The 15,712-nt window shown below is 41.7% G+C and overlaps 1 protein-coding gene across 5 annotated transcripts in view; it reads right to left on the bottom strand.

Moving 5' to 3' along the window:
- Tspan1 (tetraspanin 1) overlaps window positions 1-15,712 on the bottom strand; it is a 53,191-nt gene that overhangs the window by 26,793 nt on the left and 10,686 nt on the right. For all 5 annotated transcript variants that reach the window (XM_033767609.1, XM_010610202.2, XM_033767608.1 and 2 more), the window contains one exon: window positions 15,419-15,498. The gene's annotated coding sequence lies outside the window, so the exon portion shown is untranslated. The remainder of the gene's footprint in view (window positions 1-15,418; window positions 15,499-15,712) is intronic.

The raw sequence follows: 15,712 nt of genomic DNA, 5'->3' as shown, positions 1-15,712 counted from the left end.
TTACGACCCACTTTTTTTTTTGGTACCAGAGTGCAGACTCAGGACCTTGCACTTGCAAGACAGGCGGTGGCACCACTGAGCTAAATCCCCATTCCCCCAACCTTTTTTTTTCAATTGTTCTGTATATCTTGTTTATAGATCCTATTATGGCTTGTGTTTAGATGTCCCATCAAAGCCTCATGCAGTCATAGGTGGGGCTTTTTCAGAGGTGGCTGAAGGTAGACTGTGTGACTAATTCATGATGCAATGCTAAGGTTAAGGGTGGGTGATTACTAAATCAGCCCACTGAATGGGGTGGCACCACCCTAATCCCAGTAGCCTGGATGCAATAAAAGGGATAGAAAAAGGCTTGTCTGATCTCTTGGTTGCTTTGCTATTTCTTCTCTCCATGAATTGTTTCTCTTCTGCAAGACCTGTCTGCCATGCCACCCTGCCTTGGACCAGCCAATTGTGGACGAAACTTCTACAAACTGAGCTAAATAAACCTTTCCTCCTTTAACATTGGGTGCTGGGTATTTTGCCTTGGCTAAGAGCCTAAATGTCTTTTTTTGTATGTATACCTTTTTTTATACAGTACTGTCATTTTTGTTGATTGCATTACACAATACTATAGTTTTGTGTTGTTTACAAATTACAGTACTGTATATAAGAGTTATGCAAATAAAAGCAGTCATCAAGTTGGAGTTTCCTTTGACCATTTATTTGTTCTGAATATTGTAAAGTACACACTGTATACAGTTCCTTATTTAGTGACCAATTCATTTAATGACCTAGTAAGGGAAAAGAACTCAATTGTCAAATAAGGAATGTCTGTATTTTGTTCCTGCTTCCTCCTTTCTCTTGTCTCTTGGCTGCCATGAGGTGAGCTGTCTTGCTACACTGTATGCTCCCCACAGGCCAGAAACAATAGAACCAAGTAAATATGGACTGAATCCTGTGAAGCTTGAGCCAAAATAAATCTTTTCTCCTTTAAGCTATTTATCTCAGATTTTGTCACAGCAATGGAAAGCTAACTAACATACAAATCTTGCCTTTACATGGGGGAAGTAGACCGTTTCAGACACAGGGTAGAGCAAGTATAGACTGTGGGATGGGAGTGTGAGGGATGTGTTTAACTCAACAAGGAGGCCAGTGAAGGAAGCAGAGTGAGTTTGCCCTCTCCAAGCCTCACTGTTTCATGTATCAAATGTAGATGTGTTAGTACCTACATCATGCAGGGGATATATGAGTAAATATGACCATTCCTAGCACAGTGTCCAGACCTTGTAATCTGTTGTCGCCTTGACAGCTGGGCTGAGGGAGCAGCTCAGGGGCAGTGGTTGCATGCACAAGCACTGCATGGGAAAGAGGGCAGCTAAATCTTCATCAGTTGTCACTCATTCTTTCTCTGCAGTGCCAAGATTTGAATCCAGGGCCTTGCACATGGCAAGCACTGTAAAAGTGAGGTATATCCTTAGCCCTTTAAATTTTTGAGATAGGTTCTCACTAAGTTACCCAGGCTAGCCTTGAACTTACAATCCTCCTGTCTCAGCCTCCCAAGTATCTGAAATTGCAGGGGTGTGCTACTGTACCCAGGCTAGCTATTGTTGCTTGTTTTTTTTAAAATTATAATTGGTGGCTCTCTCCATCCTAATTCTCTCCCTTTGATTTATGCTTTTATTAGTTTATAATCTCTTTGCTGCAGCCCATTCATCATCACTATATGTTATATGCTACACACCTGGTTATAAAACTTTCTTAAGATGCCCACTGACTCATGGGGGAGAGAATCATATGAGGCTATCATATGAGGCAAAGCAGGTCCAAGAGAATAACAAGCAAAGTGCTCTTGGAGATCAGAGGTGAGCTCATGGAAGCTAGGTGTGATGCTGTACACCTGTAATTCCAGCAGTTGGGAGGCTGAGGCAAGAGGAGCTCTGTGAGTTCAAGGCCAGCCTGGACCACATAGTGAGACCTTGTCTCAGAACAAAACAATAGCAACATAAAACAACAACAAAAAAACAAAAACCCCAAAACAAAACAAAAAACCCACACAAAATAAAACGGAGAGATGAGTTCATGAAAGACTTCCAGGAAGAGGCTGTATCTGGGTATCTTTGAGGACAGGCTTTTCACAGCTGCAGAAATAGTGGAGAGGACATCCCAGGAGGAAGAAAGTGTGAGCTGGGCACAGAGAACCACATTCACAAGTCACAGATGAGAAAGGGGAAACTGCCCTTGATGGGACAAGCAGGGCGGTGTCTAGGAAGGTGAGACCAGATTCTTCACTTGATGTGAAGGGAGGGAGTTGGAATTTGGTCTGAGTGATAGAGAGCAATCAAATACTTTCAGGCAGGGAGTGAGTCACCGATTATGTTAAATGATTGCTGTGGCTGCTGTAGAAAGAGTGTCAGAAGGGATGGGGGTGGGGTGGGGGTGGAGTAGGTGTGGGGTAGGGGCCTTAGGAATGGAAACGGGGAGGAAGGACTGCAGAACTGCAGGAAGAAATAAGAGGGTACTCCAACTACTCCCACAGGATTGGTGAGGAACAGAGAAATTGCCTAAATATGGCCACAATAAAATTCTCAACTCTTCTCGAATTGGGTTTTCTCTTTTTTTCTTTACCCCCACCCTTCTTTCTTTCTTGAGACAGGGTTTTGCTGTGTACTTAAGACTGGTCTTGAACTCACTATGTAGCCCAGGCTGGCCCTGAGCTTGCAGAGATTCTCCTGCCTTTGCTTCTCAAGTGCTGGGATGATGATGATGATGACAATGATGATGATTTTGTTTTTTTGAGACAGGGTCTCACTATGTAGTTGAGACTGAACTGGAACTCACTATGTAGCCCAGGCTGGTCTCAAACTCTCAGCGATGCTCCTGCCTCAGCCTCTCGAGTGCTGGGAGTACAGGCGTGCGCCACCGTGCCTGGCTAAGTGCTGGGATTATTAAATTGGGTTTTCTGAAATGAAGTCAGCTGTTTTCAGTCCACTCCAAGGATATTCCTTTCAGAGGAAGAAGGACTGGAGGGACCTACATCTGTCCTGGGCACCTTCCTGCTTTGGCATTGGATAAACTGTTTTGGGCACTTTAGGCATCATCCTGCCCTTCAGGGATCAGTTTTCTGAACAGGCCTTCTCATAGGTTCAAGAGGAGCTTGACCTGAGAGATGGAGAACTGTGTTTTGGTCTTGGGAGTGTTGGGTTTAAAGCTCTGTAAACTTGCAGTGAATAAAGCTATGATTTCCACATAATCTAAGTTTGATTTTCTAAATATCTACATACCTGAAGAAATAAATCAGAGATCATCCAAAATTTAATAATTTGGGAGAACCTGGACCAGTTCTCAAGCAACTAGTTCCTTTTATTATTGATTTTGTTAGCAATGCTTCCTTCTTTAAACATAAACTGTTAATCAACGTAGCTTGCACTTTTTTTTTTTTTTTTTTTTTTTTTGGTATGGGAGATCGAACTTGGGACCTTGTGCTTGCAAGGCAGGCGGCGCAACCACTGGGCTAAATCCCCAGCCCAACCAGTTCCTTTTAAAGAGGAAAGCCGATCCAGACCCCACCAGCTTCACGATTTGTGAGATCAGTTCTCTTCCACAGCACCTATATCAGGAGGCTGGAGTCGGGGAGACTGGTCTTGAACATGGGTGACTGCTCAGTCATTTCCTGTGCAGCTTTCTGATTAGCAGACAGAGGGGTCTTGTGGGGCAGACTTTGGGGTGGAAGGGTTGCAGGGAGGGGGCCTGGTGCCCTATTATTATAATAGCCCAGCTGAACATTTTTTAGCTTCAAGTCTTTTAACCCACATTAGCTAATTAACTGGCAGTTTGTCCAAGTGGAGATGAGGGATGGTAGGTGACAGCAAGCTCACACCTGATCACACTTCCATGGTCTGGAGGGGGCTGATAATGTGACTGCAGTATGAAAGCCACAGCACTTGTTTGGACAGGGGTTAATGGACAGGAGCTAATTGACAGGCTCTAGGGCCCTGCACATGATGGTCAGCTGGTTTGCCCATGACAGGGTGACAAATGCCCCATTCAGTCCAGGGGCAGTCACAGCTCACAGAGACCCAGTCAGACCCTGTTACTGATCTGATAACAAGTGCTCAGGGTATTAGTTGGTTCACCACAGATGTCCTCTCTGGAGAGCTCTGTGTCTAGGAAGCAGAATGAGATTCTTTATGGTCAAAAATGTTGCATATGATATTTTTACACTAAAACCCAGTAAGCAGCGATCTCTTATTTTATTCACTATCTTCTATAAGAAAACTAAAAAGAATTGGCACATTTATAGAAATGCATAGGTCAGTAGAGCTCATGGTAATTCAGTGTAGGTATCTAAGGTTTAAGATTAAAAAAAAATAAAGTTTACAATTTTAAAATTCACTTTCTCAATTTGAAAAAGTAAAATTTATGCTTTTTTAGGGGTATATTACAAAGGTTTAGAACAGGGTCACCAAACTTTCACTATAAAGATTCAGAGAGTAAATACTTCAGGTTTTGTGGACATAGAGTTTGTCATAAATGCTCAACCGCCTAAAGAGCATGACTTTCTACATGGACATTGAAATTCATTGTTATGGCTTGCATCTAGATGTCTCCCCAAAGCCTCACGCAGTCATAAGTAGGGCTTTTCAGAGGTGCCTGGATCTAGAGTGTGTGACTCTGGGATTGATTCATGGTGTGATGCTAGGCTTAAAGCACTAGGCTTAGGGGTATGAGTGCTACCCACCCTAGGTATCCTGGATAAGATATGAGGGATAGAAAGAACTGTGGTTATCCCTTGTTGCTTTGCTAACTTTCTGCCCGACCATGAACTGTTTCTCCTCTACAATGCCTGTCTGCTATGCCATGCCTTGGAGCCACTCTATTATGGACTGAAACTTCTACAAACTGTGAGCTCAATAAACCTTTCTTCCTTTAACTTGGACTGTTGGGTATTTTGTCTCAGTAATGAGAAAAGTAACTAAGACACAAAATTTCACAAGATATCCTTCTTCTTTTGATTTTTTTTTTTTGCAATCATTAAACAAATGTAGAAATAAGTCAAGTGCAGTGGTATACACTTATAATGCCAGCTACTTAGGAGACTGAGACAGGAGGATTGCAAGTTCGAGGCCAGTCTGAGCAACTTAGTGAGCCCTTGTCTCAAAATAAAGTAAAATAAATAAAATAAAAGGAGCTGGGAATGTAGCTCAGTGGTAGAGTTCCACTAGGTTCAATCCCTAGTACTGAAAAAAAAAAAAAAAGGAGAAATTAGGGGTGGGAACATAGCTTAGTGGTAGAGTGCTTGCCTAGCACAGACCATTCTCCAGCACTAAAAAAAAAAAAAAAAAAAGCAAGTAAAAACCATTCTTAGCTTGTGGACTATTCTAAGGTACAAAGACAGGTGGTGAGCTGAATTAGGCCCTTGGGCTGTAGTTTTTTAATCTCTAGTTTAATCCAGTGACTCTCAACATTAGTTTTACTGACATTTCTTTGTCTGGGGGCGGGGGCTGTCTTGAAGGATTTGTATCAACATCCCTAGCCTCTACTCATAGATGCCAATAGTATTCACTTTCTCTTTAAGTTGTGACAGCCAAAAACATATGACATTGCCAAATGTCCTTTAGGGAGCAGAATTATTTCCAGTTGAGAACCACTGCTTTAGACAAATACATACAGTCGTCTAATCACAACATCAAATGCAGATATGAAACAGGTCGATTATCTCCAAAAAGTCCCTTGTACTATGCCATATTACACTGTTAATTATAGCTCACCAAAGCTGAAAAATATATTTGTACTGCTTATTAATTTTCATTTATCTTTTTTTTTCAGTATTTGGGATTGAATCCAGGGGTCTTGCACTGAGCTACACCCCCAATCCTTAGTAATTGATTTGACTGATTGATTGATCAAGATAAGGTCTCACCAAGTCATTAAATTGCCCAGCTGGGGCTCAAACTTGCCATCCTCCTACCTTAGCCACCCAGAGTGCCCAGATTATAGGTATGTGCCACCATACCTGGTTTGTTTTTGTTGTGTGTGTGTGTGTGTGTGTGTGTGTGTGTGTGTGTGGTACTATCAAGGGACTCATGCTAGGTAAGAATTCTATCACTGAGATACATCCTCAGATCCTTACATTTTAGAGATGGTCTCACTAAAGTGCTTAGTCTGGCCTTGAACTTGCAATCCTCTTGCCTCAGCATATGGAGTAGCTGGGATTACAGGTATTCATCACTGTGCCTTGCTTTCACTTTTTTTTTTTTTTTTTGAGACAGGGTCTCACACTATGTATGTATGTATAAGTAAATTCTGTTTTTATAAAAATTTCAAATATGTGGCTGGAGGTGTAGCTAAGTGGCAGAATGCCTGCCTACTATATACAAAGCCTTAGCTGTTTTGTTTATTTGTTTGTTTGCTTTTTGCTTGTTTTGAGTCAGGTTCTCGTTACGTAGTTCAGGCTGGCCTTCAACTCACTCTATAGCCTCGGCTGGCCTTGAACTGGCAGTGGTCCTCCTGTCTAGTCTCCTGATGGCTGGGATTACAGCTGGGCACCACCATGCCCAACTTCAAGGCCCTAGATTTGATCCCAGCACAACCTCTTTCCCCAAGTGATCCATACTGGGAAATTTATTTGGGGGAGATACAGAAGATCGAGTCCAGGTCCTTATAAATGCTAGACAAACACTCTACCACTGAGCTATACCCTCAACCTTCTGGAGTATAAATAATTTCAAACACATTTTTATTTAATTTTTTTGGTTTATAGTAATTATAAATTTATTTTACTTGTGATAAAAACATAAAATAAAATATGCTGTCTTAATGAAAAAGAAGAAAGAGGAAGGAGAGGAAAAGGAAGAGGAGAAAAGAAAAGAAAAAAAGAAAGAAAAAGAAATACCCATGGTTCTGGGCAAATATCATTGCCTAAGACACAAAAGGGACAAAGGAGTTCAAGTACACACATTCAATTGTGGAGCAGTGTTCTAGGTATTGGTTACACAGAAATACAGACCATGCATCTGACTTCGTAGGTGGAGACTGAGGCAATGAACAACAAAAAAAGTAAATACAATTATTTTAGATTATGATAAGTGCTAATAAGAATCTAAAATAGGGGAACGGGATGAAAGCTGACAAAAAAGAGGGTGCTTCTTGGCCAGCCATGTACAGGAAGACCACTCTGAGGAGGTGACATCTGAGGTGAGATCTATATGAGGGGAAGGTGGCAGATGTAGAGAAGCGTCTGGAGGTAACTGCAGTCTGGGTAGGCAGAGAGCAGGCATCTAGGGCCTGAGGCCTATCTGATCCAGGTGAAGGGGGTGTGTCGGGGAGACAGATGAGAGATAGCGAGGAGACCTTTAGGATCAGGCCTCCACTTGTCTCTCTTCCTAGTCTCCCACCAGTTTTCCCCTAAAATCTACTTTCTTGGCATTCTGAATAGTTTATTGCCGTTCTCCAAGCAAGGTGTTCTTTTTCAGTCTCATGAGTTTTGCATAGGCTGTTCCTTCAAGCTGGACTGCTAGGCTGTAACTCTTCTCCCCTTTTTTGTAATAGAATTTCCTGGAGTTTTAGTAAGGCTTATGCTTAGAGCCTCCTACCCAACCTGGACTCCCTGGACTCCCTGCATACTTCTCAGCCTACTTATTTGACACTCTGTATGTTGAGTATTGTAACAGCTTAGTCTCTATCATTACTTTCTCTCATTTGCCTAGTGAACTCTTATTTTTATCTTTTTTTTTTTTTGGTATTGGGAATCGAACTCAGGATCTTATGCTTGAGAGGCAGGCATAACATCACTGAACTAAATCCTGGCCTTCCTATTTTTATCTTTCAAGATCAATTTCCAAGTACCACTTTTCCCATCCTCTCCAAGGAAAAGTTATCTGATACTGACATTACTTTCTCTATGTCCTCAAGATGCTTTGTATGTACAACTATGACAGTATTACACTTGGTTGATGAGCATTCACTAAAAGCTTAGTATCAGTCATGTGCTCTGATAGTCTGTAGTCTTCAAGGAAAGGCAACATGTGATGAAATAATTGTGAAGTAGCCATAGTACATTTTCTGTGAGAGCTGAGTTGGAGGAGAGGACAAACATCCCTCATTCATTCTTTTAACTCCCACATTCAATCCTAAAGAGGTATCTAGGAATTAATAAATCTGCATAACCTAGATCTTGAGAGATTACTTCAATTTGAGGGAAAGAAGGAGGAAATCAGGTAGTATCAGGACAGAGGCTACAAGTCACACCAGCCTAAGGAGGAAAATTCCAGCCTGACCAGCAGACATGGGAGAAACCAAAAGATAAAGCATTGTTCCTCCTGTGAACCAGAATAGGCTGCTGCTTGTGTCACTACTGTAGATCTGGCAAGCTCCTGAAAGTCAATCTGCTACAGAAGCCCAAAAATAGTACAGCTGCAAAAGGATCAGTCCCCGAAGAACTTATTCTTGATTCAGAAGGTTCTGGAGAGACTCTTAGAAATGGCTGAAAGATACTGTGAGGTAGAAGAAATTCCTTCAAATAGGGAAGTGGGTGCTTATGCTAGAATAAGTTGGATAAAAAAATAATGTTACTAAACAACTTCATTGAGTCATTACAAGCAAATGATACTGAGGGCATATAAATTACATTTTGGGAGTTCTTTCTGGAATTATTTTTGTTTTTATTTGGGACAGAGTTGTGCTATATAGTTCATACTGGACTCGACCCCAGTATGTAACCCAGGCTGGCTTCAAACTCAAAGCCATCCTTCTGCCTCAGGCTCCTGAGGGCTGGGGATCACAAGTATCCACCAACATGCCTGGCAGGGATTATTATTACTGTTGAAATTTATATTTATATCATGGATTTATCACTACCTCTAGAAATAAGTCAATATTTAGGATAGTGACCAGATAACATCAGAAAAATTGTAAACCGTGCAGATGTAGACTTCCAGAAACCTATACAAATCGTGGGATTAAAAATAACCGGAAAAACTCTGAAATTGAAGAAACTAGGCAAACTTCTGTTAGGTCTGGGAGCATATAAGAGGAGTCCTGACACATCCTTATTCAAGTTTGCTTAACAATTAATTAGTCTGTAGTCCAAAGGAGCTACCAGGGATCACAGATGCACTGTTGGTTGAGGCAGATGTTCTGTGGACTTAAGGTAAACAACTTGATGCTTTTGTCTGTGTCCTTTCAAACTTTTTTGGGTCACCAGCTGTGCAACCCTCTAACTTTGAAATAAGATTTTCATCAAAACCTGGATTTGGAGCTTTTAAATCTTTCACATTCTGAATATGTTTGACACGCCAGAACTCTCATCAGTCCCAAATGTTACCAGAATTTGGGGACAGGTGAGAGGAAAGACCATTTGGTTCATACAGGGGCTTATGAAGATCTGAATGCTGAGGGTATTTTGGGGGAAGGTCACTCCTAGCTCGGGGATAGAGTGCCTTTGGCTGGGGCACTCACTGAGATGCTGTGGTGGATACCTGATACGGAGGAGGGTCAGCAGAACACCTTAGTGTGCTGAGGACGTTTTCTAGGTTTTAGTGTTAGCTGCTGAGAGTACAGTGTTCTAACAAAGCTAGCAGAGGAAATGTTTCAAACTACAGGGCTAGAGTTTACACTGATATTTTGGGGCTGGTAGCCCTGGGATGGTGCTGCTGGAGTGATCGATTCCTGACTGAGCTGACCAGGTTCTTCCAGAAGTCCTAGTTGTTAGGAAGCGTGTACATTACCCAGAAGAAAAATGGTGGTTGAGGGGTCTGGAGATTTAGCTCAGCAGCACTGTGCCTGCCTTGCAAGTGCAAGGTCCTGAGTTTGATCCCTGCACCGCAAAAAAAAGAAAAACGGTGGTTGAACTAAACCTGTCCTAAAGAAGGGTCTGTGAAGGGGTTTGAGACCTCAGACAAGTGCCTGTGGAAAGGTACTGATAGGAAAAGGAAGATCAGCATTGTGATGAGCTCCAAAGACGCAAGTAAGATTAAATGACTTTGTTGTTGTTTGATGCACTTTAATACAATGTCTTGCTCAAACTCACTATGTAGCCCACGCTAGCCTTAAACTTAAATCCTCCTGCCTCAGCCTCCTGAGTGCTGAGATTACACACATGTACCACCACACCTGGCTGCAGATGGCTTATTCAAAGCAGTAGAGAGCTAACGTGGATGGGATGAAGGAGAGAGGCAGAGCAAGGATAAGAAGGGCAAAGCAGCACAGTGAAGGGCACTGAATTCTGTGCTTTTATCAGTTAATCAATGGACTGCTATTTTTCCTTTGGTTTTTACTTTCAGCTACAGACTGGGTTTCTGGTTCCCCCACCAAATAACTGTTTTCCTGTGTGATTAGGATCATGTTGGAGAAAGAAGTGTTGCACTGTTTGTGCACTGTATTTATTTTAGATCTGTGCTGCATGGTTATATATATTCCTGGACTACAGTTTTTTAAAAGCCTCTTGGCACTTATTGAAGAGCAACTGTCATTAAAATATCTTCTTTAAAATAAAAACACTACAGGGCTACTCAGATGGTTTTCTTTGTACTATCAGAGAGAGAAAAGGTGCTTACTGCTGAATTGGGTCTGGAGTGGGTCTGGAGAAACTCTTGTAGAAGGCAGAGGAAACAGAAGCCAGAAATCCAATAGTAGGAATCAGATCCCCTGTGTAATAGGAGAAGACTAGGGCTGTTCAAAAGCAAGGTTTTGGGGAGGATTCCAGTTGCCAGGATGGCTGTTTAGATTCTTTCAACTGTTGAAATTAATCAGAAAAAGAGAATGGGAAGCAGCCGAAATCATGAAGAAATCTCAGTCGACACTAGAGCCAGGCATAACAGTTTGTTCTTTGTAAGTCCTAGCTACTCAAGAAGCAGAGGCAGGCATCCCCGACCCCATCAGCGAACCCAGGGCCTTGTATATGCTAAGCAAGCACTCTACCACTGAGCTATACCTCCAGCCCTAAGACCCCATCTCTAAACAAATAAATAAATAAATTGGGGGGGGAGAAGGCGGGAGAGAGAGAAGAGCCAGGTTTGGTGGCACATGCCTGTAATCATAGCACTCTGGTAGGCTGATGCAGGAGGACTGACATGGGAGGACTGCAAGTATGAGCCCAGCCTGGGCAAATTACTGAGACACTGTCAAAAAAATTTTTAAATGGCTCTGTGAAGGCCTGGGTTCAATACCCGAGATACACACACACACACACACACACACACACACACACACACACACACTCAGTAGAAACAGAGACAATGATAGATACAGAACTCAGTCAATTGAGATGATTGTAGATACCCAGCAAGATTCCAATGGCCAATGACAAGTATGCCTGGGATTTAATGGGACAAATGGACTTGAATGGTATTCCTGTGGGTTTTGGAGGAAGAGGTAAGAGAATGGGCTCTTCTGATCCTCTAAAAGGCAGAACATTGGAGAAAGTTAGCAGTAAGAAGGTTCCTGGCAAAAAAGAAAACCCATTCCTAAGGTTGAAAAGCATCAGAGAAAGAGGCAGTAGAGAAGGGACTGGATTTAAACTGTCTTCAACCTTTCTGGAAGAAGACCTGACCAGGCAAAGATCCTACTGTCTTCTGGAGGCAGCCATAATATCAACTCCTAAGAGGTGCCTGAGGTAAATTCATAAGTATCAAACCTGTGCCCTCTCCCATCACAAAAATAGGACGTATCAAATGTGGTTTTGATATTGGTTGTGAGTCTTGAGTTTCCTATAGGACTTGTAAAGAAGAAAAAAAGAGGTAAAAACAAATCTGTGATTATATGGACTTGGTGGAGCTCAGAAGAGGTAGGTATGTCGGGGGAATTAAGTCCAGAGTGTGAAGTGTTTACCTACAGCATGTAGGGACACAGTGTCGGGATGTTCTATCTTCACCCAGGAAAATCAAGACAAGAAAGAGTCAAAATTCTCATTCTCTTGTTTCCACTCTGAGTTCCTTACCTCAAAACTTTAATTTAGGAGATTCTCATAAGTTTGAAAGGTTAAAAGAAAAGGTATTACAGAGGCTGGGGATTTAGCGCAGTGGTTCCACTCCCTGCCTCACAAGCGCAAGGGCCTAAGTTCGATACCCAGTACCAAAAGAAAAGAAAAGTTATTATGGACAGATCATACCAGGACTTGTGTCTTTCTCCACAAATGAAATGTGACACAGAGTCATAAGTATAGGGTAAGCAGCATAAGCTACAGTTTGGAAACCCAGAGTCTTTAGAAAATGGTGCAGGAAAACAATAACAAAAACAACAACAACAACAACAACAAAAAGGCTGGGTGTGGTGGCACATGCCTGTAATCCCAGCACTCAGGAGGCTGAGGCAGGAGGATCACTTTGAGTTCCAGACCAACCTGGGCTACACAGTGAGTTCCAGTTCAGTCTCAACTACATAGTGAGACCCTGTCTCAAAACAACAGCAACAACAACAACAAAAAACAAAACAAAAAAATGATGCAGGAAATCTGTATTGTCATGAGATAGATGATTTTTGAAACCACCTCAAGGACTTACTGATTAACTGCTCTATCTCATAGACTCTTGTTTGTTGGTTTGTTTACTGCGGTACCAGGGATTGAACCAAGGATCTTTGTACTGAGCTATACTCCTAGCCCTCTTTAAAAAATGTTTATTTTAAGACAGGGTCTTATAAGTCATTAACTTGGCTAGGCTGGGGTCCAACTTGCAACTTTCCTGCTTCAGCCTCCAGAGTGCTGGAATTACAGGAATGCACCACCAAGCCCAGCTAGATTTCTCTCTCTCTTTTTTAAAATTTATTGGTACTTTTTAAGTACACAGTATAGTTACACTCATCATTTGGATCTTGTATCCTTACATGACAGATCTTGGTTCTTATTTTTCCTCATACCCCTGCCCTCCCTTCAGCCCCTCCACCCTCCTCTATTTACAAAGACTTTGTTTCCATTTTTTCCTTTTCTCATATTTTTTCTTGTCATTTCCTTTCCCTTACCTTTCCTACTTCCCCTACACCTTTAGCCCTTTTCTTCCTATTTCACATTATCAGTTACACAATTTGTATACAGTTATACAATTTACACTTTTAGTTTTTTCACCAGAGAAACTATTTAGTATTTACACGTGTGTCTTATTTATTTCACTCAAGAGTATGGCCTCAGTATGCATCCATTTTCCTATGAATGACTCTAGTTTCTTATTCTTGATAGCTGAGTAGTACTCCATTTTATAGAAAAACCACATCTTCTTTATCTAGTCTCCAACAGATGGGCAAATGGGCTGTTTCCAAGTTTTAGCTATTATAAACTACGCCACTATAAACATGGGTGTGCATATATCACTATGGTATGATTCTTTTAATTCTTTTGGAAAGATACCCAGCAGAGGGATGGCTGGGTCAAATGGAACCTCTAATCCTAGTTCTTTGAGGTATCTCCATATTGATTTCTACCGTGGTTACACCAGTCTGCACTCCCACCAACAGCCCTGCCAACATTTGTTATTGGTTAATTTCTTGGTAGCAGCCATTCTTTGTGGGGCGAGGTGGAATTTCAGTGTTGTTTTCATCTGCATCTCTTGAATGACCAGTGATATTTTCTGGGTTTGTAGGCATTTCCTGGCTCTCAATAGATATTCCAAAATAGTCTAGTACATCATGTTCCACATACAGGATAGCTTAGCCATTTCCTATGGAGTCAGGAGAGGGTAGGAGGGAGTGAAGGGAGGGCAGGGACTAGGGGAAATAAATGAGAACCAAGACCTGTCATGTAAAGGTACAAGATCCCACTGATGAATGTAACTGTACTGTATACCTAAAATGTACCAATACACTCAATGAAAGAAAAAAAAAATCCTGTGGAATCAGTTTTCCCAACTGAATTTAGAGCAGTACCATAGAATTCCTGCAACTGTAGAGCACGAAAATAGGGTGGATCTATCTTGTATAGGTCCATTAGTATAAAAGGATAGGTGGTTCAAGAACACATATTACTGTGTGTTCTCAGAGGCTGATAAAAAAAGTGATTGGTCATTTGAGTTTATCTGGAAGTGTTTATTTGTTTACTCATACATCTTTATTTATTCATTTATATGTATAGCTCTCTCTCTCTCTTTCAGAAATCTTGGAGGTCCATGATCAAAGGCTCTTCAAGAGTACTGAACATGGTTTTTGTTTGTTTGTTTGTTTTGTTTTGTTTTGAGACAGGGTCTTGCTACATAGTGCAGGTTGACTTTGAATCTTGAACTATGTAGCCCAGGTTGGCCTCGAATTTACAGCAATTCTCCTGCCTCAGCCTTCTACTGAACATATTTTTTGTCTATTCTTTGAATAACTGCCCTTCCCTAATTATCAATCTCTGTAGATGACCATCTTACTCTGCTCACTTCCAGGGGTGACTATATGACTTAGGCCTAATAATTAGGATGTTCCCTCTTGGGACTTAATAATTTTTTCAGGGGTGAGTATGTGACCCAAGCTAGACCAATGAGACTCCACTTCCAGAATGTTTCTGCAACCACATGGACAAACTTGTGTTGTGGTGGATGGAATTGCTAACTGGATGGAATGTAAGTCTGGAGCTGCTGGGTCTATCCTTTCTACCACCTGGGGAAACATCAGAGGGAAGGAGATTGAGAATGATGAGTCTGGTTCTTGCTAACATTGTGTGAGCTCCTTTACTTTCGGTTTCTGAAATGAGACCATGCCTTTATTTGGTCTAATCTAGTTTTTAGTCACTTGCAACTGAAAAGCCATGCTATTAAATGATGATACTGGATCATAGGAGAACTTTGAGCCTGATGTAGTCCCTTTACAACTTCAATAATTGTGCTTGATCTCAGTAAAAATGCAGTGACATGTACCATCACATAGGGCATAAGGATAGGCCATGGGATCCCAATCATCATTATTATAATTACTATTGTCGCTGGGGATCAAACCCAGGGCCCTGGGTATGCTACCATGTGCTATACTACTGACTCACATCTCAGACCCAGAATATTTCCAGACAACTGCTCTCATTCTATAACTTATGGGAAATTAGAAACAATCACAATGTTTATGAAAAATATTTCCAGGATTGTAGAAGCCTTTAGATTCTGTAGAGTCCTGTAGAATCCTTGGTATCACCAGGGCCCACTGAGGGCACCAAGTCAGATGTTGGCTTAAAATCCAGAAGGAAGTCGATTTCCCCACTTCATTGAACCCTTTTAGGGGTTGGAGGCCTCGGTAACTTTGGTGAGCTAATTGATTCAGGCTGGCCTAGCAATTGCTGGCCCACAGTTTTGAAAGCATTAAGGGTAAGATACTGTCTTAGCTCTCTGTCATTGTAACAAATGCCTGAGATAAATCAACTTATAAAGAGAATAAATTTAGCCAGGGATTTAGCTCAGTGGTGCCACCGCCTGACTCACAGCTCAAGGGCCTGCGTTTGATCTGGGTACCAAAAAGAAAAAGAGAGAATAAGTTTATTTTGACTTACAGTTTTATAGGTTTCAGTCCTTGACGGATCATCTCTGTTGCTTTGGTCTCTGTTGCTCAGTCACAAGATAGCATATCATGCTGTAACCATACAGAAGAGCAAAACCATTCACTTTGTGGCCAGGGCACAAAAGAGACAGGAAGAGAGAAAGGGCTGAGGTCCCCTATTCCCTTCAAGGGTGCATCCCCGGTGAACTGAAGACTTTCCACTAGGCCTCGCCACTTAAAAGATTCCACCATCTTCCAATAAGGCCAACAGAGGGACCAAACCTTTAAAACATGGGAGACACTTAAG

The sequence above is a fragment of the Fukomys damarensis genome, unplaced genomic scaffold, assembly GCF_012274545.1.
Source record: "Fukomys damarensis isolate Sample0158 unplaced genomic scaffold, DMR_v1.0_HiC HiC_scaffold_23, whole genome shotgun sequence".
In the NCBI taxonomy this organism is placed as follows: Eukaryota; Metazoa; Chordata; class Mammalia; order Rodentia; family Bathyergidae; genus Fukomys; species Fukomys damarensis.
Note: the sequence above shows the minus strand (reverse complement) of the source record. Positions and strands in the feature narration are given on the sequence as shown.